The sequence below is a fragment of the Pelodiscus sinensis genome, chromosome 2 (assembly GCF_052426305.1).
Source record: "Pelodiscus sinensis isolate ZL-2025 chromosome 2, ASM5242630v1, whole genome shotgun sequence".
NCBI lineage: Eukaryota > Metazoa > Chordata > Testudines > Trionychidae > Pelodiscus > Pelodiscus sinensis.
The window spans coordinates 65,235,880-65,255,189 of NC_143053.1; the positions used below are offsets into that span (position 1 = coordinate 65,235,880).

The following is a 19,310-nucleotide window of genomic DNA, read 5'->3' on the forward strand; positions in this document are numbered from 1 at the left end:
TTTCAGAAAACATGCTTCCATGCTGTTGATTCTTGTTAAAAAATAAGGTATGAATTTGTGACTGAATACCTCTGGGAAGTAGTGTGCATCTCCTGCTCCATGATTTACCCTCATTTTGCCTTATATTTCATGTTATGGTGGTCTCAGATGATGACTCAGCATACGTTGTTCAATTTTAAAACACTTTGACTGCAGATCTGACAAAATGCAAAGAAGATTTCTAATATGAGACTTCTAAAAATCTTAATCTACAGCATTCAACCTCAGGTTTAAGAATCTGAAGTACCTTCCACAATATGACAAGGAGGTGACATGGAATATGCTGTCAGCACTCTTAAAAGTTCAATACTTTGATGCGGAATGTATAGAACCCGAATCACCAAAAAAGAAAATCAGCTTTCTGTTGATGGCATTATGAAAATGAACATGGGTCAGTATGCCCTGCTTGGAATCATTACTGAGCAGAACCCATCACCAGCATGGAAGCATGCTCCCTGGAATGATTGACAAACCATGAAGGGGCTCACAAACATTTAGTGTATCTGGAACGTAAATACTTTGCAGTGCTGGCTACAATAGAGCTATACAAACACCTGTTCTCACTTCCAGATGATATTGTAAATGAGAAGCAGTTTACCAAACAAGAGGTAAGACTGAGTACATTTGTAGCCTCTAAAATTTTAAATTATTTTCTTTTTGACTGGAGTTATGTAAAAAAATAAATCTACATTTGTAAATTGCACTTTCACTTATATGAGGGGAATTGAAAATTACTATTTCTTTTATTTTTTACAGTGCAAATATTTATCATCAGAAATAATAAAATTGTAATCTGTGCTGTAACTGAAATCTGTATATTTGAAAATGAAAAAAATAAAAAATATGTACAATACATTTTAATTTGTATCCTATTATTGGTTAATACTGCAATTAATCTCATTTTTTAACTCTGGTTAATCACAGTTCATTTTTTTAATTGTTTGACAGGCCTAATTTAGAGCAATTCATTCTTACAGGAATTGCCTTCCTCATTTCAATGTAATGCAAGCCTGTAGGAATGGATTAAATTGATCTTTTCAGAACATTTAAAAGTGAGGCACTTACTCTAAGTCTACCCACACACACTAAGCTGTGTAAGTGCAACATCTTCTATTAACTACATGCAACAGATTTGTGTGTAGGATAAAAAGTGATGTAACATTGCTGTAACAAATTAAAATTTACACTTTTATATCAACAGCCCTATGAACCATAGTCTACAAATGTTCATTAAGCATCAATATATTAGAAAAGGTAAAGACACAAACATTTTACAGAAGTGGAGATTTGAGGCTTAAAGGTTTAATTACTTTCCCAAGGTCACCCAAGAAATTTATGGAAGAGTTAGGAATGCAACACCAATTTTTAAAATCAATAGCTAAATTATAGAAAAACCTATATTTCCAGATATCATGTTAAGCCTTTTAGGCAAGAAAACTAATGTTGTCATTTTAAATACAAGGGATAATTACATATAATGAAGCCAATCAGTGTCAGTGTGTCTGAGATAAAAAATTGATCACACTTACGTTATCTTAAACACTGAGATAATAGGGATCAACATGCAAATTAAATGAATTTTCACATTAAGTTACAAGTTTAAATGCACATACTTTTTTCAGATTCTGTAACGTTTTATTATTGAACATTCTATTTTCTTAGACTAGGTTTTTTAAATAGTCTGTGAAGGAATGAAATATCTCCTCCCTGCTAGTCATCACACATTATTAGGTCATATGCCAAATCACTACCTTTCCATCAGTAATGTAAAAAAAAACAGACTTCACTGAACTCTGAGCAATTGCTCTGAGCAAGTATTTTCTAAGAGTCTATATCTATATCACAATAATAGCAGGAAAGGGAATATAGAAAAATATCCCAGTACATTTATTTTTGGTAAGTCTTCTCTCTTCCCTCACCTTAAGCTTCCTCCCTTGAAACAAAAACTAGTCAGTAGTCCTTAAAAAGCCAGACCTAATTTCATGTAATGTTGTGACAGATGTGTACCAGATTCTGAACAGGGCATAAGCTTGACCTAGAGGAAGAAGCCTTGTGCTTTGCCCTGCATCAGAGAGAAAGGGAATTGGAGGAGGAAGTATGCACTTCTTTCTGAGTCAGAAAAAAACATCTGAAGAGTTAAACAGCTACTCTCTGAATTTCTGTCTCCTAGGCCATGTGTTTTCCCTTGATATTAATGAAGAATTTAGGAATAACTGAACCATTTTATTTCTGAGCAGTGTTATGGTGAAAAAACAAGGTTGTTGGGGGGGGGGTGTTTTTCAAAAAAGTTGTGAGGCTTGACCTGATACTGGAGCTACAACCACCTGGTTTTAAGTTAAGAAGAATAAAACATTGCACCATAATTTGTCACTATGCAGAGGCAGTTGGGCTTACAAAGACAGCAGGAGTTTCCCAGCACATTGCTGCATCTTATCCTGAAAACTATGCACTACTGAGATAGACGAGTGGAATGGTTGTTTTTCTCCCTCCCCTACTCCGAAGCCACCACTGCTGCTTACAAACACCGAGGAACGTGAGTATATTGAAACATTCCTAAAAGGGCCCAAAGTGGCATTAATCAGATGAATGGAAACTTTCAGAGAGACACGTCCAGCGACAGCCTCCCAGCTACGCACCAGGTTCCTGCTGAGTGGATTTGCCCCCGTTAAGTTTAGTATCAGTGATCAAGTCCCTCCAGCAGCACACATCTAACCCTGCAAGGAAAATCCATCCCAAAACCTTCTGCCCAATCTCTCCATCATAACTTTTCTACAAGGGCTGTAAACTTCCTCTGCACACGCACAAAACCACCCAACCCCCCCCCCCCCTTTAAAAAAACAGCTTTCCGCTTCCCGAGTTGCTGGGGAAACTTCCACCTCCTGCTGTCAGAACCCCAGACCCGAACCAGATCTTACCTCGCAAGAGGAAAAGCTGGAGACTGGGAGAAGGGGGGGGGGGGGGTGGGACTGGGGGGAGGGGAGAACCATCCAGAGGCGCACAGATGTTCTTGCAGAATTATGCTGGGGGTGGGTGAGGGGGGTGTGAAATGGACGATACCTCCAGAAACTAGCTCCGGGGCTATGTGCCGACAGCTCAGCCTCCGCGCAGAGCTCTTGCCCGGGGAGAAGGCAGCGGGAGCTGCAGCTACTTTGCACAACAATGAGCGCGTGCAGCGGAGCGGCGCCGAGCGCTGCCTCCCCCGGCTCCCGACTAGCCCGCCCGCAGCCCAGCCTCCCCGCGCGGCGCCCTTACCTTCCCTGCAGGGCACCGCCGCGGCTTTGCCTGTAGCTGCCGCTCCCGGCCTCCAGCGGGAAGCTGCCGCCGCCGAGGGGAGGAGGCGGAGGGGAGCAGCGAGCCGCGCGGCGGGCAGGCAGCGCTTCCTCCCGGCGCTGAATGAAACTCTCCCGGGCGCTGCTGGCGGCGAGGGGAGGCAGGGCAGCCGGGCTCTTCCCACCGCCCCCACGCGCGGAGGGGAGCTACGGGCCCTGCAGCGCCCCGCGCCCCCTGCTCCCACGCGGCTGCGCCCGCCTCCTGGCCTTGCTTTTGCTTTGCCGAGAGGAAGCGGCCGCTCGGGAGACGGCCCCGCAGGTCTGGCGGCGCGGCCCGGGCTGCAATGGTTTCGTCCACGCTGAAATGGGGAGGGACGGGGGCGGGAGGGCTGCTACACACACAATGGGCTGAGCTAGCCAGGCTCTGGGCTGCAGCAGCTGGGGGGGAGCCTCAGTCGAGCCAAGCGCAACCAAGCCGGGCTCTGCAGCACAGACGCGGCGGGCAAGGGGTCTTAGCTCCGGGGCGGGCAGCCGAGGTCGGGGCCAGGGTTCAGGGCTGGCGCCGGGCTTTTCCACCGGCACACACTGTCTCTGTGCGCGCCCGCACACGCTCTTGTGAAGCTAGAGTGGCAGCTGATTAGCAGCCCCATGCCAGTGCTAGCCCACGATGACGTGACCCCTGCTGCCTACATTTTAATAGCGCGGTCTCTAAAGGAGTAATGGTGATAAAAAATAATGGGTAATAATCTTGCCCCATTGTAAAAGAGTTTTGTTATTGGCGTCAATGGGGCAGCGTTTTATCCAGAAGATCCTTCAATGGGGGAAAGGGAGAAGGAGCCAGAATTTCATCCAACAGATCCTGGAAAGTGGGCCCCAGAAAACTTACTTCACTATGAAATAGATGGGTTTTAGTGAAATACCACTGAGCCAAGATGGGATGTTTCAAGCAGCATAGGGGGAATTTTGAAAACATGTGTGGCGGTAAAAGCAACGCTCACTTTCCCTTGGTACAAGAAATGAGAAATTCATGTACCAAAGCAGTTAATTTTGATCATTGTTGATTGGGCTATGGGGTATGTTTTAGTCAGACTGCACCAGTGAAAAATCTAAAGGAGCTTCATTGGAATGGAGTCAACTGGTTATGTTGAGTATTGAGAGATGCATATGACACAATGGGCTACAACCTCCGCTGCTGTAAATCAACCACATTGACTTCAATGCCTATTTATGTCCTCTGAGGAACTGACCAGTAGTAACTCCTAATTTACACTAAGCTGTTTGTTACATAATTGTCAATCTTAGTAGCGCAGATGGTAATGAATATTTATTTTGCACTCACAGCAATCATCTTTGGAATGTACAAAAGCTATAGCATCAGAGAAGTAGCCGTGTTAGTCTGAATCTGCAAAAGCGGAGAGGAGTCCTGTGGCACCTTATAGACTAACCGAAGTGTTGGAGCATAAGCTTTTGTGGGCAAAGACCCACTTCGTCAGATGCTATAGCAAATGCAATTCTTACACATACACTTTGAAGCTTGTTTAGACTCCTGTTTTTCTGGTCTATGCCACACACATGTACCTATACCTTCACTAGTCACATATTTACTAACTCATTTACCCTCATTTCCTGTTCATTTACACATCCAGGTGTCCATATGATTGTTCTTACACACCTTTTCTCCTTTTCACAATACTTAATCATTCTTCCCCTATGCATACTCCTATTTTTCTACATTTCTAATCTGAGCCCTTCACCCAGTTCTCTGGCTGAGTTTGTCTTACTGTCCCTTGATGCAGGTTCTCACTCCTTTTGCAATCACAATAGATCCCATTCATTAGAAGTGAAGTTTAATTAGGTATATATTGCGTAGGCCTTCTCCTACAGACATCTGCATGAGAAGAGCACAACCAGAATGGCTGTGTACAGTGGTCTCTGCACCCTCCTACATTACATAGGGGAGGAGGCAGCCCTGAACACAATGACACAATGGAAGAGGGCTGAGAGAGTGTAAACAGCAGCCCTAAATGCAGATTCAGTGACCCCCCAAAAACCAGTGTAGGAGTAGCAGCTACTATTACAGCTAATATATTTGATTATTAGCACATTAACCTAGTGTTGCTCAGGTCCTTAAGGAGGGGCTCAGGGCTGAGAGTGTGGGGGTGCAGGAGTCAAGGTTAGGGGTTGAGGTGCTCAGAGCAGGAGGTGGGGGGGCTCAAAGAAGGGGGAGTTGAAGGAGTCAGGGCAGGGGGTTGGGAGGTGTGGGGGGCCTCGGGGCAGGAGGCAGAGGTGTAGTAATCAGGAGGGAGTGAGAGGGCTTTGAGTAAAAATGTGGAGGGCAGGACATTGGGTGGGTGGGGGGTTCAGGGCAGGACTAGGATGGTGGGGAATGCACTGCCTGGACAGCAACTCCTCAGGGCTGGCCAGGGCTGTACTGGCTAAGTGAAGGCTTCCTTTGGCTGGCTAGAGCAAGGGGGTGTGGTGCCTGGCTAGTGGATCCCAGGGCAGCGGGAGGCCACGCTGCCCGGCTATCAACTCACCAGCACAGGAACCCTACCTGAGTATAGTGCCTGGCAGTATCCACAACCCTGCCCTTAGCCATGCACTCTCTTACCAGTGCACTTGATCGCCTGTGGTCATTCTACAGTATAACCTCCCTTTCCATTTTATGAGAAACAGTCATATTCCAGACACATCCCTTTGTCCTGGGACAACTAAACCCTTCCCTTGCTTTAAGTTATAAGAGAAAGCTGCATACCAAATGTGTTGATCCTAGCTCTTAACATTTAGGAGGAGTTCTTGCACTGCATATCAACAACCTGTTCACAGGTTATTTGTATATATTCCATTACCGAGCAGCAAAACTCCCTATTACTTAGGGTTTATGTGTTAAGAAATGAATATTGTCATACTGAAAAGTAAGCAGGGTCAAATTAAGACAGCACCGGGCAAGATGCGGCCCAGGGGCCAGATCTGGTCCGCCAAGCACTTTGATCTTGCCCACAGACTACATCTGTCTGCTTTCTATTTATATCCTGCTGTCCATGCCACCGAATTTCCAGGCTGGTGTCTCAGGCAGCAGGATCCTATTTAAATGGCTCCCAGCTTCTAGTTGTGGTGCTACCCTGACAGGGGCCAGAGCCACGAGCCCTTTAAACATCTGCAGCAACTCTAGGCAGCTGCCAGGCAACATGGTAGCTACAGGGATGGGAGCTCCGAGGCCAGGAGCTGCAGTCCCTTTTCTTTGTTTAAATTCTCCAATACCAGATAGCGGTGGAAGGAGGTTAGTCCCCAGCCCTGCCCCTTCTGCCCCAAGTCCCACCCCATCTGAGGGTGGTGGGGGTGGAGCTGGCCCATGACCATGTAGCAAAATTAATTAAGTGGCCCCCTGCAAAAATTAGTGCCCACCCCCTGAATTAAGACATAGGAGCTATACAATCATGGCCAGAGACCCAGATCCTGCAGCCATTTGATTACACCAGAACTTAAACGTTCAATTAAAAAAGAAGGTTTCTAGTCCTCATCATTGGGAATAAAAGCATAAAAATGTGAAACTAGTGTAATAAATGCAAGAAGTTTGGCTGACTCAGCAGAGAGCCTGAAACAATAAGAAAACTGCATCTTATTTATACCTTGGTAGGATAGTAACTCCAAGACCTACTGCTCAGGGGATCCCTGTCAACAACATCCTTATAGAGAACTTTGTGGCAGGCAGAGGGCATACGGGGGAAGGGGAAATATGGTGTACCTCGCTCATCCACCCAATCAGATGTACACTGACTGATGAATTTCTGCCTGTCTAGACTTTGGGAGGAACGCTGTGATGTTGCTTCTGAGGGAAAGAAGTGTTGCTGCCACTACCTTTCTGGAAAAGATTGGGGGGTTCCTCTGCCTTCCCCCTTCTGTTGGAGACAGGGCCAAGGATCAGGGAGCACAGCTGTAGGGGAGAAGACACAAGGGAGCCCATCTCATGGCATGCCAAGAGCTCTGAATCTCCTTAATCTGACCTTGAAAGTAAGCATTTCCAAACACTCTGGCTATGTCTAGACTACAAAGTTTTTGCACAAAAATGGCCGTTTTTGCGCAAAAACCCAAGAAGCGTCCACAACTCAAGCGCATTTTTGCACAAGAAAATTTACAGTAGAACGTCATTGTGGTATAGGTATACCTCTTTCTGCGAGGAATAACTCCTTTTTGTGCAAGAATTCTTGCACAAAAAGGTATGTGTGGATGCTCAACAGGGGTTTCTTATGCAAAAAGAGCCTATCGGAGAAAAGCACAGGTTCTCTGATAGTCATTCTGTTAATGGCAATCAGAGCTTTCTTGCACAAGAGAGTCCATGCAGTGTGGACGCTCCCTTGCGCAAAAGCGAATCGCTTTTGCGATGCACTTTTGAGATGTGGACATGCTTTTGCACAAGAAGTTTTTTCAGAGGATCTCTTCCGCAAAAAGCTTCTTGCGCAAAAACCCTGCACAAAGCCTCTATGAAGAGGCCTACAGAGCTCTTCAATGCTATACAAATATGCCAAAAACTTTCTAAATGTTGTTATATATATACTGTATGTTTTCTGTCCTGTCCTTGATAATGAAACAGAGCTGTCCATCAAATTGTTTCTTATACTATTCACTGACAAATTTACTCCTAAACTTCACATGACGGATAGCTTCATTAAACTGCCACTTTGTGCTTCTAGGAAGAGTGGAATAGTACATTTAATATCTCACCTTAGTCATTTTAGTGTAGCCACTTTTGATTCAATAGCTTTAGAGTCTCATTTATTTCCTTTCAAATTTAAGTACCTTATATTCAGGGAGTTTTGTTTAGGCCATGAAATTTACCTCAGAGCTGAAACCTGGCATGCAGGGCTTCAGTCTGAGAGCAAATTATTGTATAAGTACTTGTAAAAAATCCCCAAAACAAAACTCTAGCAATTTATATTTAACCTTGACATATTATTTATTGATTTATAATTACTGATTTATAAATAAGTCTATTTGAAAACACATTATGTAACAGAAGACCCTCAATCCTGTAAACAGGCATATGCTTAACTTTAGGTCAAGTCTACAAGGCTATAGAAAAAGTTTGCTGCTATAACTATCCTGGCAAACCTTTCTAGTATAGAAAAAGCTAATACTGGTAAAAAAAAAAACTGTTTATCCTGGTTTGGCAAGCAAAATAAGCTATACCTGGCAAAAGTACTTTTGTGTCAGTATAACTGTAGCTAGGGCTTTTGCCAGAGTACTTAAATAAATAATCAGACTGCCACCAATATTGCTATGTTGGCAAAAGTTTCTAATAAGCACCTGGCTTTATGCACTTGAACAGTTCCATTGACATGAGTGGTACTACTATACAGGAATGAAGTTAAGCCCATGCATGTTTCCAGGAGCTGAACATAAAAGCCATTTTAAGTAACATGACTGTAAGAAAACACAATTTTCTTATACTCATCTTATTTTAAATGACTTTTCACTTATTTATGTCTGGAAATGTTTACATTTACCTAAAAATTAGTAATTATAAAAATGGGTAAGTCTTACCTATGAAGTATTTTAATATTTTGAAAGAAGCTGAGATATGAAAAAGTATAAAACCCAACTAATATTGTTGATTAGACTCTTTTCAGAATTCTGTGAAAAGCCAATATCCTAAATCCATATTAATGCAACTGATTATAAGAACAATGCAAGACTTAGTAAGCTGTTTGTGGTAAACCCTGCAGGAACCATACATTTAAAAGACTAAATGTTAAATACATTTAAAAGACTAAAAGACTAAGTGTTAAACATAACTTGCTTCTGTCTACACTGATTATAATGTTATGTTTCACATCATGTTAATTAACTCAGTTCCTCAAGGTCATGTTCAAAGACAACCTAATATTCTTGTGATGACAAGCCCTGTCTGCCACAAATCTGTGGCTCATGATGTGCACTAAAGCCATTTTGAACTTTTGTTAACAGTGAGGCTTGAACTGGTATCCTCTGAAGTAAAGATCCCTTTAACTTGAGCTAAAAGAGAATTTGTAAGCTGTTATCAATGTACCTTATGACACACAACTGGACAGATCTGATCCTCCCCAGCAGAGGGCAATGATTTTATCCAGTAGAGGACAGCAGTTATTTGCATGCACATTTTTATTACAAGATGGGCATACACAGTAGTGATGCTATAATTAAGAAACTGATCTTTAAAACAATAGTCAGACAAGAAGGTCTTAACTAGGCAAGTAACTTCATTGACTAGAATTGAGCACACTCACATGAGTAGCAATGATTTGTGTAATATTGGGGCTAAATCTCTTGCCTTCTTCACTGAGAGGCAGCCCCAAGATTGTAAATGTTGGTTTTAGATATAAAATGTAAATATAAGCCAGTATGGTTGTTTCTCAGATGACATTTTCTATCAATATTTTATGGGGACAGAATCTTAGCTTTTCCAGCTTGGGACAGAGAATAGGAATAAAAGAAGCAGTCACCTGTAACAGTATATAGCACAGAGAGCTGGGCTCCAACTCCCTGTAAGCTATAGGGACATGGATAGATGTTTAGGCTTTGAATCAGTCTGTTTGATCATGTATAAACAAAGTGATCCAAAATATGCCTAGGCACATATTTAAAATGGATAATGTTTTTCTGCAAAAATTATAAACATTTCCTCAAGAAACATCCTTCCAGGACTCTCGTTCTCAAAGGATTTGTCTACACTGCAGCTGGAAACTGTGATTCCCCCATGAGTTCCCCACTCAGCTTGAGCTATGCCCTAAAAATAGCAGTTTGTATACACGGGCAGTGGCTTAGGCTATTCACTAGAGTCCAAACCGACCTGACCAATCAGGAGAGTTTATAACTGTTGTGAGCCTTTCAGATATAGAAGCTGAATTGATTACTGTGTAGGAGCCTAAAATGTGCAGTTAATGACAATTGCAAGCTTTGTGGGTTATGCTCAATGAGCATAACTTTTGTTGGCTCTCAGATATGATTCTGTTTATACTAGCTACAAGATGAGTCCCTTTTTCTTTCCCTCCCACCCTGATCCTCTCAATAATACAATTAGTTACAATGGTGTAAATAATATCAGAATATGTTTTTTTGTTAACTCAACCCTGTGCGGGGTTTTGAATTACCTTTCTATTGTGCATTCAATTAAAATTCTTAATGTTATTAAATACAATATGTTTTTATTTAATATGCGGTACATTGTATTTTTTATATAGGGTCAGTAAGGACATATAATGAAAAAACACATTCCTTTAGACAAAAGATTTTTGCAAGATGTGAACTAGTAGATGCCAGAACTATGTGCCTGAATTAGTAGATGCCAGAGTAAAGAAATCAAAGAGCTTTTATTATCTTGGCCACAAAGAATATCAGATTGAAGATCAGAATCAGGGTGGAAAAACTCTTCACAGTTCCCATGAATTAAAAAAAAAAATTGGATTGATAAATCCTTAATCCAGCCAACGGCATTTTCCTTTCTGGAATGATTTACTATAACCAATTCAGAAAAGTATATGTGTTTAATTTTTAAAAAATGTTTGTAAAACTTGCCAGAAAAGAATGTCAGCTTGAGGATGAAATGAATAACTGATAAAAGAAACAATCTTGAAGGGGGAAAAAATGAAACACTCACCAACAGGGACATAACAAGATGCTATATACTCCAGATTGAACATTTACAAAAGTGTGAAGACTTCAGTGAGGAGAAACAAAAAACTACCAATGTATGAAAGCGCTGAGAGATCAGAATAAGGATATAGTAAAATAATATTAGTAACAGTTTTGTTATACATGGTATTTATTTTATTTGTACAGTATTGTAAGAATCCGTGGTGCTGTAGAGACAACCACAAACTGAGATGCTTACAACCTAATACTGAGATGCTTACAACCTAATACTGAGATGCTATAATACTGAGATGCTTACAACCTAAATAAAAGTAATGTGGTAAGTGAAGGCCTAAGCAGCAAAGTGTGAGTTCTGGGGCATAAGAACCTCATGATTATAGCAGTGAAAGATCATAAAATGTTCAGTTATGCACAGATATTGTTAGTTATTATCTAATTAATTCATTATATTACTAATACAGATTAAACTACTTTGGGCCAGGACTCTCTGGTCCAGCAACATCCATGATCCAGTAGGACATTGGATGTTGCTGGAACAGACAGCCCCTGGACCAGTTAGCCCCCACTTGGGGCAGCAGAGTCCTGGTACCGGTGGCCCACTGCTGGCCTAGGAGCTTCACCAGGCCCAGATCAGCTGAGCTCCAGCAGCCCCGGAGCATTAGAGCTATGGAACTCCAGGACAGTGGAGACCCAAAGCAGCAGAGCCTGGGACAGTGGAGTCCTGGTGGCCCCGGAACAGCTGAGTCTGGCAGCCTTGGGGCAGTGGAGCCTCAGCAGCCCATGAGCTGGCTGAGGAGCTGGGACCCCGGTGACCCAGGGGCAGGGGAGCCTGGCGACTTGCTGACAGATCCTGGGAGAGCTCAGAGTCCTTCAGCAGAGGGGCTGACCTCCCACATTCTGGCAAACTTCCTCCTTTGGGACTGGTCAGGTCCCAAGAGTGCCAGACCAGGGAGGTCCAACCTGTACATACCGGTAGTATAAATATAATCATCTTGGGGTATTTCTACAAGAGATCTTGCCAGAGGCCAGATCCTGCTCCCTTTGTGCAACTCGGGTGGTGAAAAAGGAACAGAAAGCTGCATTAATTGCATCTGTTGATTTCCTTTGTGTGGGAGGCACTCCATCTAGGATAGAACTAGTATAGGTGCTCCTCCATCTCCACTTCCTAATCCTGCTGGGGTAGGGACATGTATTCATCCTCAAGTGCTACAAGTACCCATTCATGCAGGAGTATATAAAAAGTATTTAAGCTCTCCACATTATTTGGATAGAATCTCAGAGTTGGTGTATGTGTTCTGCTGATTTTATCAGCTCCTGCGATCAATGTTATGGTTCAGTCTTCCCATAAGGAATGTGTGTAACCTGCCGAAATGTTATTCCTCACTGAGTGACATCGATGTTCCTTGTCTGCATTGTGTTTGCTAAGTGACATTCCCTGTGAACTTCTTCATACATGAGGGGGTTTTGTTATTCTTCTCTGAAATGTAGTGGTAGAGCTTTTTTATTTTGGGGAAGAGCAACTGAGGCTATCTCAGGAGCAATACATTGGAACTGACAAGCAATGAATAACTGACATCAAGCATAAGTAATATTTGTATTATGACTTTGGTATGTCATTCTTAAAAAATACAGTTCACATCTCTGTTATCTTGAAGGAAAGGAGAGTCAGCTGGAAGGACAGAAATGTGAAGATACTAGTGGAAAGGAGTGTGGAAAAGGAGAGTGAAGAGATTTAACAAAGAGAAAAGAGGAGGAAATAGTGTACGTATAAGAATGGGCTGAAATTGATAGACTATGTGCAAGAGCAAGAAGAGGAGGGAGCACGAAAACTACCATGACAAATAGGGGAGAAAAATTAAGAAGAAGCAAATATGTTTGCATAATTATTCTATATTACTTATATGTAACCACTGAGCATTCAAGTCTATAAATATCTCCAAACTAAAGACTTGCTCTTGCAAAGATTTGTGTGTGCTTAACTTCACATATTATGAATAGTCCCACTGGCTTCAAAGATACTTCCCTATTACTCAACAACTGTCAAAGGAGGCATTTTAAATTACACTAAACTCTAATGCAGCAGCGGGAATGAGTGTGTGCACATATAGAGAATGACACTTTTGACACTTTCCCCCCTTCTCAGAAGCAATTGGGGAAGAATGAATCATTCTCCTCTTCTGCCAGGAATTTCTGCAAAGACTGAACCGCTGGGGGACCTGGTACAATGATTTCTGATGTGTGGGATTGTGGGAGGGAAAATTATCTTAATTTGGGGTCACTGGAGAAGCCCTGAAGCAAAGTCTCTCATTGGGCATTGTTGTTACGATTAGTTATAGTTCTTTAAAGAAGCCATACATTTATAATAAAAACAAAATATGCAAGTGCATAGGGAGCCTGTGAAGCCATTTGTATTTACAGAATGTTGTTTTTTCTTCCCACTGTGTCAATTACAGTCTCCCTCATCAGGAACAAACATAATGTAGCAGCTGCAAATCTATAAACTCCACAAAATCAGAAATTGGAATCCTTACTTTAGAAAACCAGAAGACAGACACATGGGGCACTTCTCATGTGGATAGGTTAATGCACTGAGACACAATACTAGCTCCTCTGTGGTTATGCTATACAGCATTCTTTTTAAACAAGAGTTTTTAGGAAAACTAGTTGTCAGATAAGCTTCATTAGATTAGTTAACCCGTGTTTTCAATATATATGGAGTGAACTAAACAACATAGCAGGATGAGAAATATCTTAATGACCATGTTTGCCATTATTGTAATTCATGGAAAGGCTTTGCTGTTTATCTTCAGCCCACCCAGGAGGCAAATCTTGAATATAGAGAAGAATGATGGTTAATGTTAAACCTGAGAACTGAGAGTCAGGCAAACCATATTTTATTCCTATCTCCACCACAGACTTGCTCTAAAATCAAGGGAATATTCCCATACTTAAATTTCCAGAAGTTGCTACTAATTTGGGGTCCCCAATTTGCAACTCCTAATGGTTGCTTCTCAGAGGTGTGAACCACTTATAGCTTCATTTCAAGTCAATGGAATAGGTAGACAGAATTACTAAGCACTTTTGACAACCAGACCTTAGTGTTCGAAAAATGAGCACCCAATAAGTGAGGCAATCAAACTTAGTGACTGCTTTGGAAATTTGGGCCTTAATTTGTCTGTCTCTCTATTCCAAGTATTTAAAATAAACATAATAAATATTGCCTTAATTCACAGGACTTTTGCAGGACTTAATGTAGTAATGTTGCTAAATCACGATGAGATCCTTGGCTAGAAGGTGATGTACAATGTCAGTACAAAGTAGTATTATTGCATAAAGGACTGACCAATAAGTAATCTACTGTTTCTCTTATGAAATCATGTAGATGAAGGAGAAGCATAAAAGTCAATGGTGTTTGATTTCCCATCAGAACAGAGGTTATTTGTAGTTACTTTATAAATACACAGTATTCCCCTAATAAAATCCTCAGATTGCAAATATATTATAATCAAGGATCCATGATAAAAAAAAGCCCACATTTTTCCACAATTAAAATGCTGAACTTTAGTTTCTCTTGCAACAATGTATATAGGTATTATTTAAATAGAGAGAGACAGATTCTGAAGGCTTTGATAAACTGAGTTCTACTGTATATGTTTCTATTCACAAAATGTAAAAACTGAAGATTCTCTGTAAAAACAAATTCCATGTTTTTCTGAATTTTACTGTGGCAAACAGATTTCTAGGATACTTGATCATAATTAATAATAAGGTGTCTTGAATGAGAAAACAATGTTGAAAAATATGATAGCCTTACTCCATTTAGCTTTCCGGTAGTCTTACAGGATCCAAAAATGTGTTATAGAAGAAAGCCTTGAAATAATGTTTACTTATTCTTGCTCTATGTAGTTCATGAAACGGCTCATGAAAAATACTGAGCTATTTGCATTATTAACAGCAATCTAGCAAGTCAGAAAATGGAAAAGAAAAATAGTCATTGTGAACAGTTTTCAAAGAATATTTATCAGACAAATAGAAATGAGACTTACACTTGTAAAGTATGGATGCTCCCTTATGCTTTTTTTAACTATTGGTCTTAATATTTCATTTGGTTTATTATTAATTATTATTATTGTCAGTAGTAGTATTAATATATTTCATTTTGCCTGTGCGCTCTTCTTGTGTTTAAACAGTCAGAGTGAAATCGTGGCCCCACTGAAATCAGTGGCAAAATTTCCTTTGATTCAAAGGAGACTCATCTCTTACTTCTAGCCAGATCGAATTAGAAGGCATATGTACAATCTATAATTTAGTGTACAAAAGCTGGAAGACTAGGAATTTCAAAGGAAATCAAAGGGGAGGGGTAATACAACTCCTATTGAAATTAAGTCTTAAACATGTTCAGGACCTTTACAGGATCTGGACCTTAAGTTTCAATAGGATTTGGGTACATATCTCCCATATATTCATTTGAAAATCCCAATCATAATGTTTGCATCTTGGGCAGAAGACCGTTTTGCATGGTGTCTCATTACTTCTTCACTGTCTCCTTACCCATATTTTTTAATTGAAAATTTTTACCTCAGTAAAAAGGGGTTGAATGTCTCTAACTCCTTATATTTTTTCATGAAGGTTTTATATTTTTAGACATCACATATTTATATAAATATAGTACTTTTTAGGACTTTTGTACTCTCTTCACTTAACTCTCTTATGTTAGGGACATTTCGTCCATTTCCATACATCCAAAACACCAAGGATGTAGCTACATTTTCTCCCTCAGATATCATTCTATGTAAGTAAGAAAATATCAGCTACACAAATTGTTTCAGTATTGTCCATATTTCAGCACATTATAGATAAACAAAATAGACATACCCATATCAGTAGAGAAGGCATTAGATTTAATAAAAAATCATGCCTTAGGCCCCCCCAAAACTTTGAAGTTGATGTTAAAATGACAAGACTTTAAAAATAATATTTGGGTTCTTTTTTTGTCTTTTGGTTTTGGAGCCTTTATGTTATACATTCAGGTATTATTTTCAAACTTTTCTCTACAGCCATCAGGGCTACTTTTCTTTATAAGTGAACGCTGAGATTCTCATGTAATTATCTGATTTCAGGAGCTTGTGCTTTAAGGAAAACACCAAATATGGTGAGACTCCCAATATCTGTTCTGATTAGAGAGGGGCCCAAACTAAAACTCTAGAAGCAAACTTTGCACAAGCCCTAAGCTGCATTTGAATATGGATTTTATAGGTATGCCCACTACTCTCCAAAGGGCTGCTTTATACATCCCTGCACTCGAGGAAAGTGTGGAACCTGGATATTGGTGTTGTATCTTGTGTTCATTTCTAATTCTGTTCAAAATGGATTCTTACACATATATTTTTCAAATAATGTATACTAAATTATGCCTCTGAAAGATGGTGATGTTTTGGTTTGTGCATTTTCTACCCACAGAGAATGACTTCATTGCAGAGAGATTTGGGGAAACATTTATCACACCCATAACTTTTCCAGTGCTAACCAACCTAAATATGTTCCAATAGATATAAGAGGACAGGACATTATATTAGCATAAGCAACTACATTATGGTTGCCTTTTTTAAGGATGTTCTGTATAGTGAGGGAGAAGGATTACCTTTTCCTCTGCAGATATTCCCCCAACCACACACTACCTGCTCAGATATAGCCATAATATTTTCCACATCACATTTCGGTTTTGGGTAGTCAAACATGGAGAAGACATATGCTCCAATTTTCAAAAGCAGCTCTGAAAACTAACACAAGGCAAATCTTGGTTCAGGACTGGTTCAGGCAGGAATAGTGTAAGCAAGTTAACAAGAGAAATGCAAACAGCAAAGGTGCATTTTTTTATGAAAAGTGCCTTCTGATGTGGAAAGGCAGTCTTAGATACTTAGAGTGGAACAAAGTGTTGGGTTGCTCCATATTATGGGTCCCCTGATGGGAAGAAAACAGTCTGACTTGGATAAAATAAGCTTTAGATTCTTTTTTTTAATCCACTGTTTTTAATAATCCTAGAACATAGGAATCTTTAAGTGTGTTTTTGCTGGTCATATAGAATGTTTCTGTCAGAGTCACTCACAGGTAAGAACCACTTTGCCTTGTATCACAGTCCTGACTCTGATAGAAATTTGAACTGTTCATGAGATAATGTATAGTATAAACAGTTTATCCTTCTAGGCACCATAAAACGTTATATGAAAGCGTCAATTCCCACTGTGTAGTCCCACAACATTCCAGCCATATGGTAATCTTGACATTTGGAGTGTTTAACTTCAAAGTATTTTGTACTATTTAGCGGCATAAGAAGATTTGCTGACTTTAAATAATCCATATTTTTAATATTAAGTCTTAGGCATTTTGTATAGTATATTCCACTAATTAGCTGATTAATGAAGACTGAAGTGCACTGCTTCCATTTGTGTTAAAGTATATCTCACATACACACACACACACACACACACCCTACTAAATCTGAAAATGCTTAACCAGCAAAGGAGAACTTTCATTTAATGTTTAACGTGTTTTAGTGCTATGTTTTGCATTAAAAGTTTTACATGATAAGAAATCCATCTCATTTGACCTAAGTGATCCAGAAATTATATATTTTATTACACTAGTGGTTAATATAATATAGCTTTTATGTAATTTCCAATGTAATGAGTCTTTTGAGCCCAGCTCACTGGGTTTCCAGTAAGGAACACAGTCAATGAGAAATGAAGCCTTCTGTCTATAGGATGGCCATGTACAGTGATTGACACACTTATGCTGAATTCTAAGAAGAGTTTCTATAAAATGCAGAGTACCAGCATTTTGAACTGAGAGGCAATGAGTAAAAACCAAAGTGTGGCTGTAACCTTTTTCTCCCAGATAACGTCTGAGATCTTTTGGACTGCTGAAAATCATTCTGTTTCATCTCTGGTATCTCCTCTCTCTCTTAAAGGTCTCCCATCAGACTGACGTTTCCTCTAGCAGAGAAGAGAGTAGATTAAGTTCCTTCCAGATTCTGTCAAAGCCTCTTTCAGGACACTGGTACAAAATAACATGAAGGTCTTTCCTCTTCTCCAATGAGAGACATGTGCTGGCTTCTTTAGAGTTTCCAGCATTTGCTGGCTTAGATTCTCTGAAAATGAATTAAGATACTACCACCTACCACCTTTTTTGTGATAGGGAAAAGTAATACAAAGCAGTGCCTCATTTGCAATAAGAAAGCCAAACTAACCCTAATGGTTTATTTTTTGAAAAACCTCGGGATATGCTACTGCCCCTTGTACCTACGTAGCAGCATAAAGAGGTCATACTGCCAGCATAATCAGAAAATGGATTACCGTGTTATCTAAATGATAACTCCAAAAAGAGTATTTCAGTTGCTATTCCTCTCAGCGGTGATCAGATAAAGCAATGTATACAGGTTCTTAGGGCCATGTCATGGGCAGCCTGTAGGCATAGGATGAGCTGCTCAGTGTTTGGGCTGGAGGGCTGATGATTAGTTCAGGGCCATGGCAAACAAGAGGTGGGTGGGGGATGAAGGCATATTGATCCAAAATATCCCTGACTACATCATTTACAAAGTGTTGGAAAGTCACCAGGGCACTGAGGCCAAAAGACATTACTAATTATTGAAAGCATCCTTACTGAGCACGAAAGACAGTTTTGCGCTTATTCCCACAACTCATTTGCACCAAGTTGTAAGCTCCTTGAAAATCTTGGTTTGTGAAGTTCTTGGTCATTTGCATGTCAGGAATTAGCAATTCTGGAATAAAAGGCTGATGATGCTAGTTGCATATTGTGACCTGATTTAGGGCTCAGTAGTCCATTCAAAGGAACAGTGACCTATCCTTTTCCCATACAAAAAAAGATAAAGATCCCTTATGAGGAGGTAAATTGATGGATGAAGTCCTTTTCAAGATTTTCTTGGATATAATTTTTCTAATTCTAGTTCAGACATAGTATATTCATGGCCATACTGGACATTCACCCAGGGCTTCAAGTTTATGGGACAATCATAGTACCTGTATGGGCACAGGATAGCTGATTTTTTTCTCTCAAAAACATCAATAATTATCAATAATTGGAAAACAAGTTGACATTGTTCCTCCTACAGTCGATTCATATGTCATTCTGTACCTATCACAACTTACTGGGTATTATTAGGAAGGTGAACAGTGCTTTGCTTTAAAGTATAATAACTTGGAGTGGTCTCCCATTCTGGCCTTGAAGAGAACATTTTCCTGAATTATTGAATTGAATGATGTGGTGACTCATTGATTGTTTCTAGCAGGTTTGGTGGAGGTTTGTGCTGAAGGGGAATTTTTAGGGTCTGGACCACCTTGCATTAATAAAATTGTT

General features: G+C 40.4%; 1 protein-coding gene across 7 annotated transcripts in view; it reads right to left on the reverse strand.

Moving 5' to 3' along the window:
• The window catches only part of FAM110B (family with sequence similarity 110 member B), a 293,787-nt gene extending 289,874 nt beyond the window's left edge, over nucleotides 1–3,913 (reverse strand). For 4 of the 7 annotated variants that reach the window (XM_006126146.5, XM_006126149.5, XM_075920664.2 and 1 more), the window contains exon 1: nucleotides 3,292–3,889. The gene's annotated coding sequence lies outside the window, so the exon portion shown is untranslated. Of the gene's footprint in view, nucleotides 1–69; nucleotides 198–3,291 lie in introns of all 7 variants that reach the window. The other 3 variants (XR_016348757.1, XR_016348758.1, XM_075920661.2) reach the window with 2 other exon arrangements.
• Nucleotides 3,914–19,310: the final 15,397 nt, after the last annotated feature.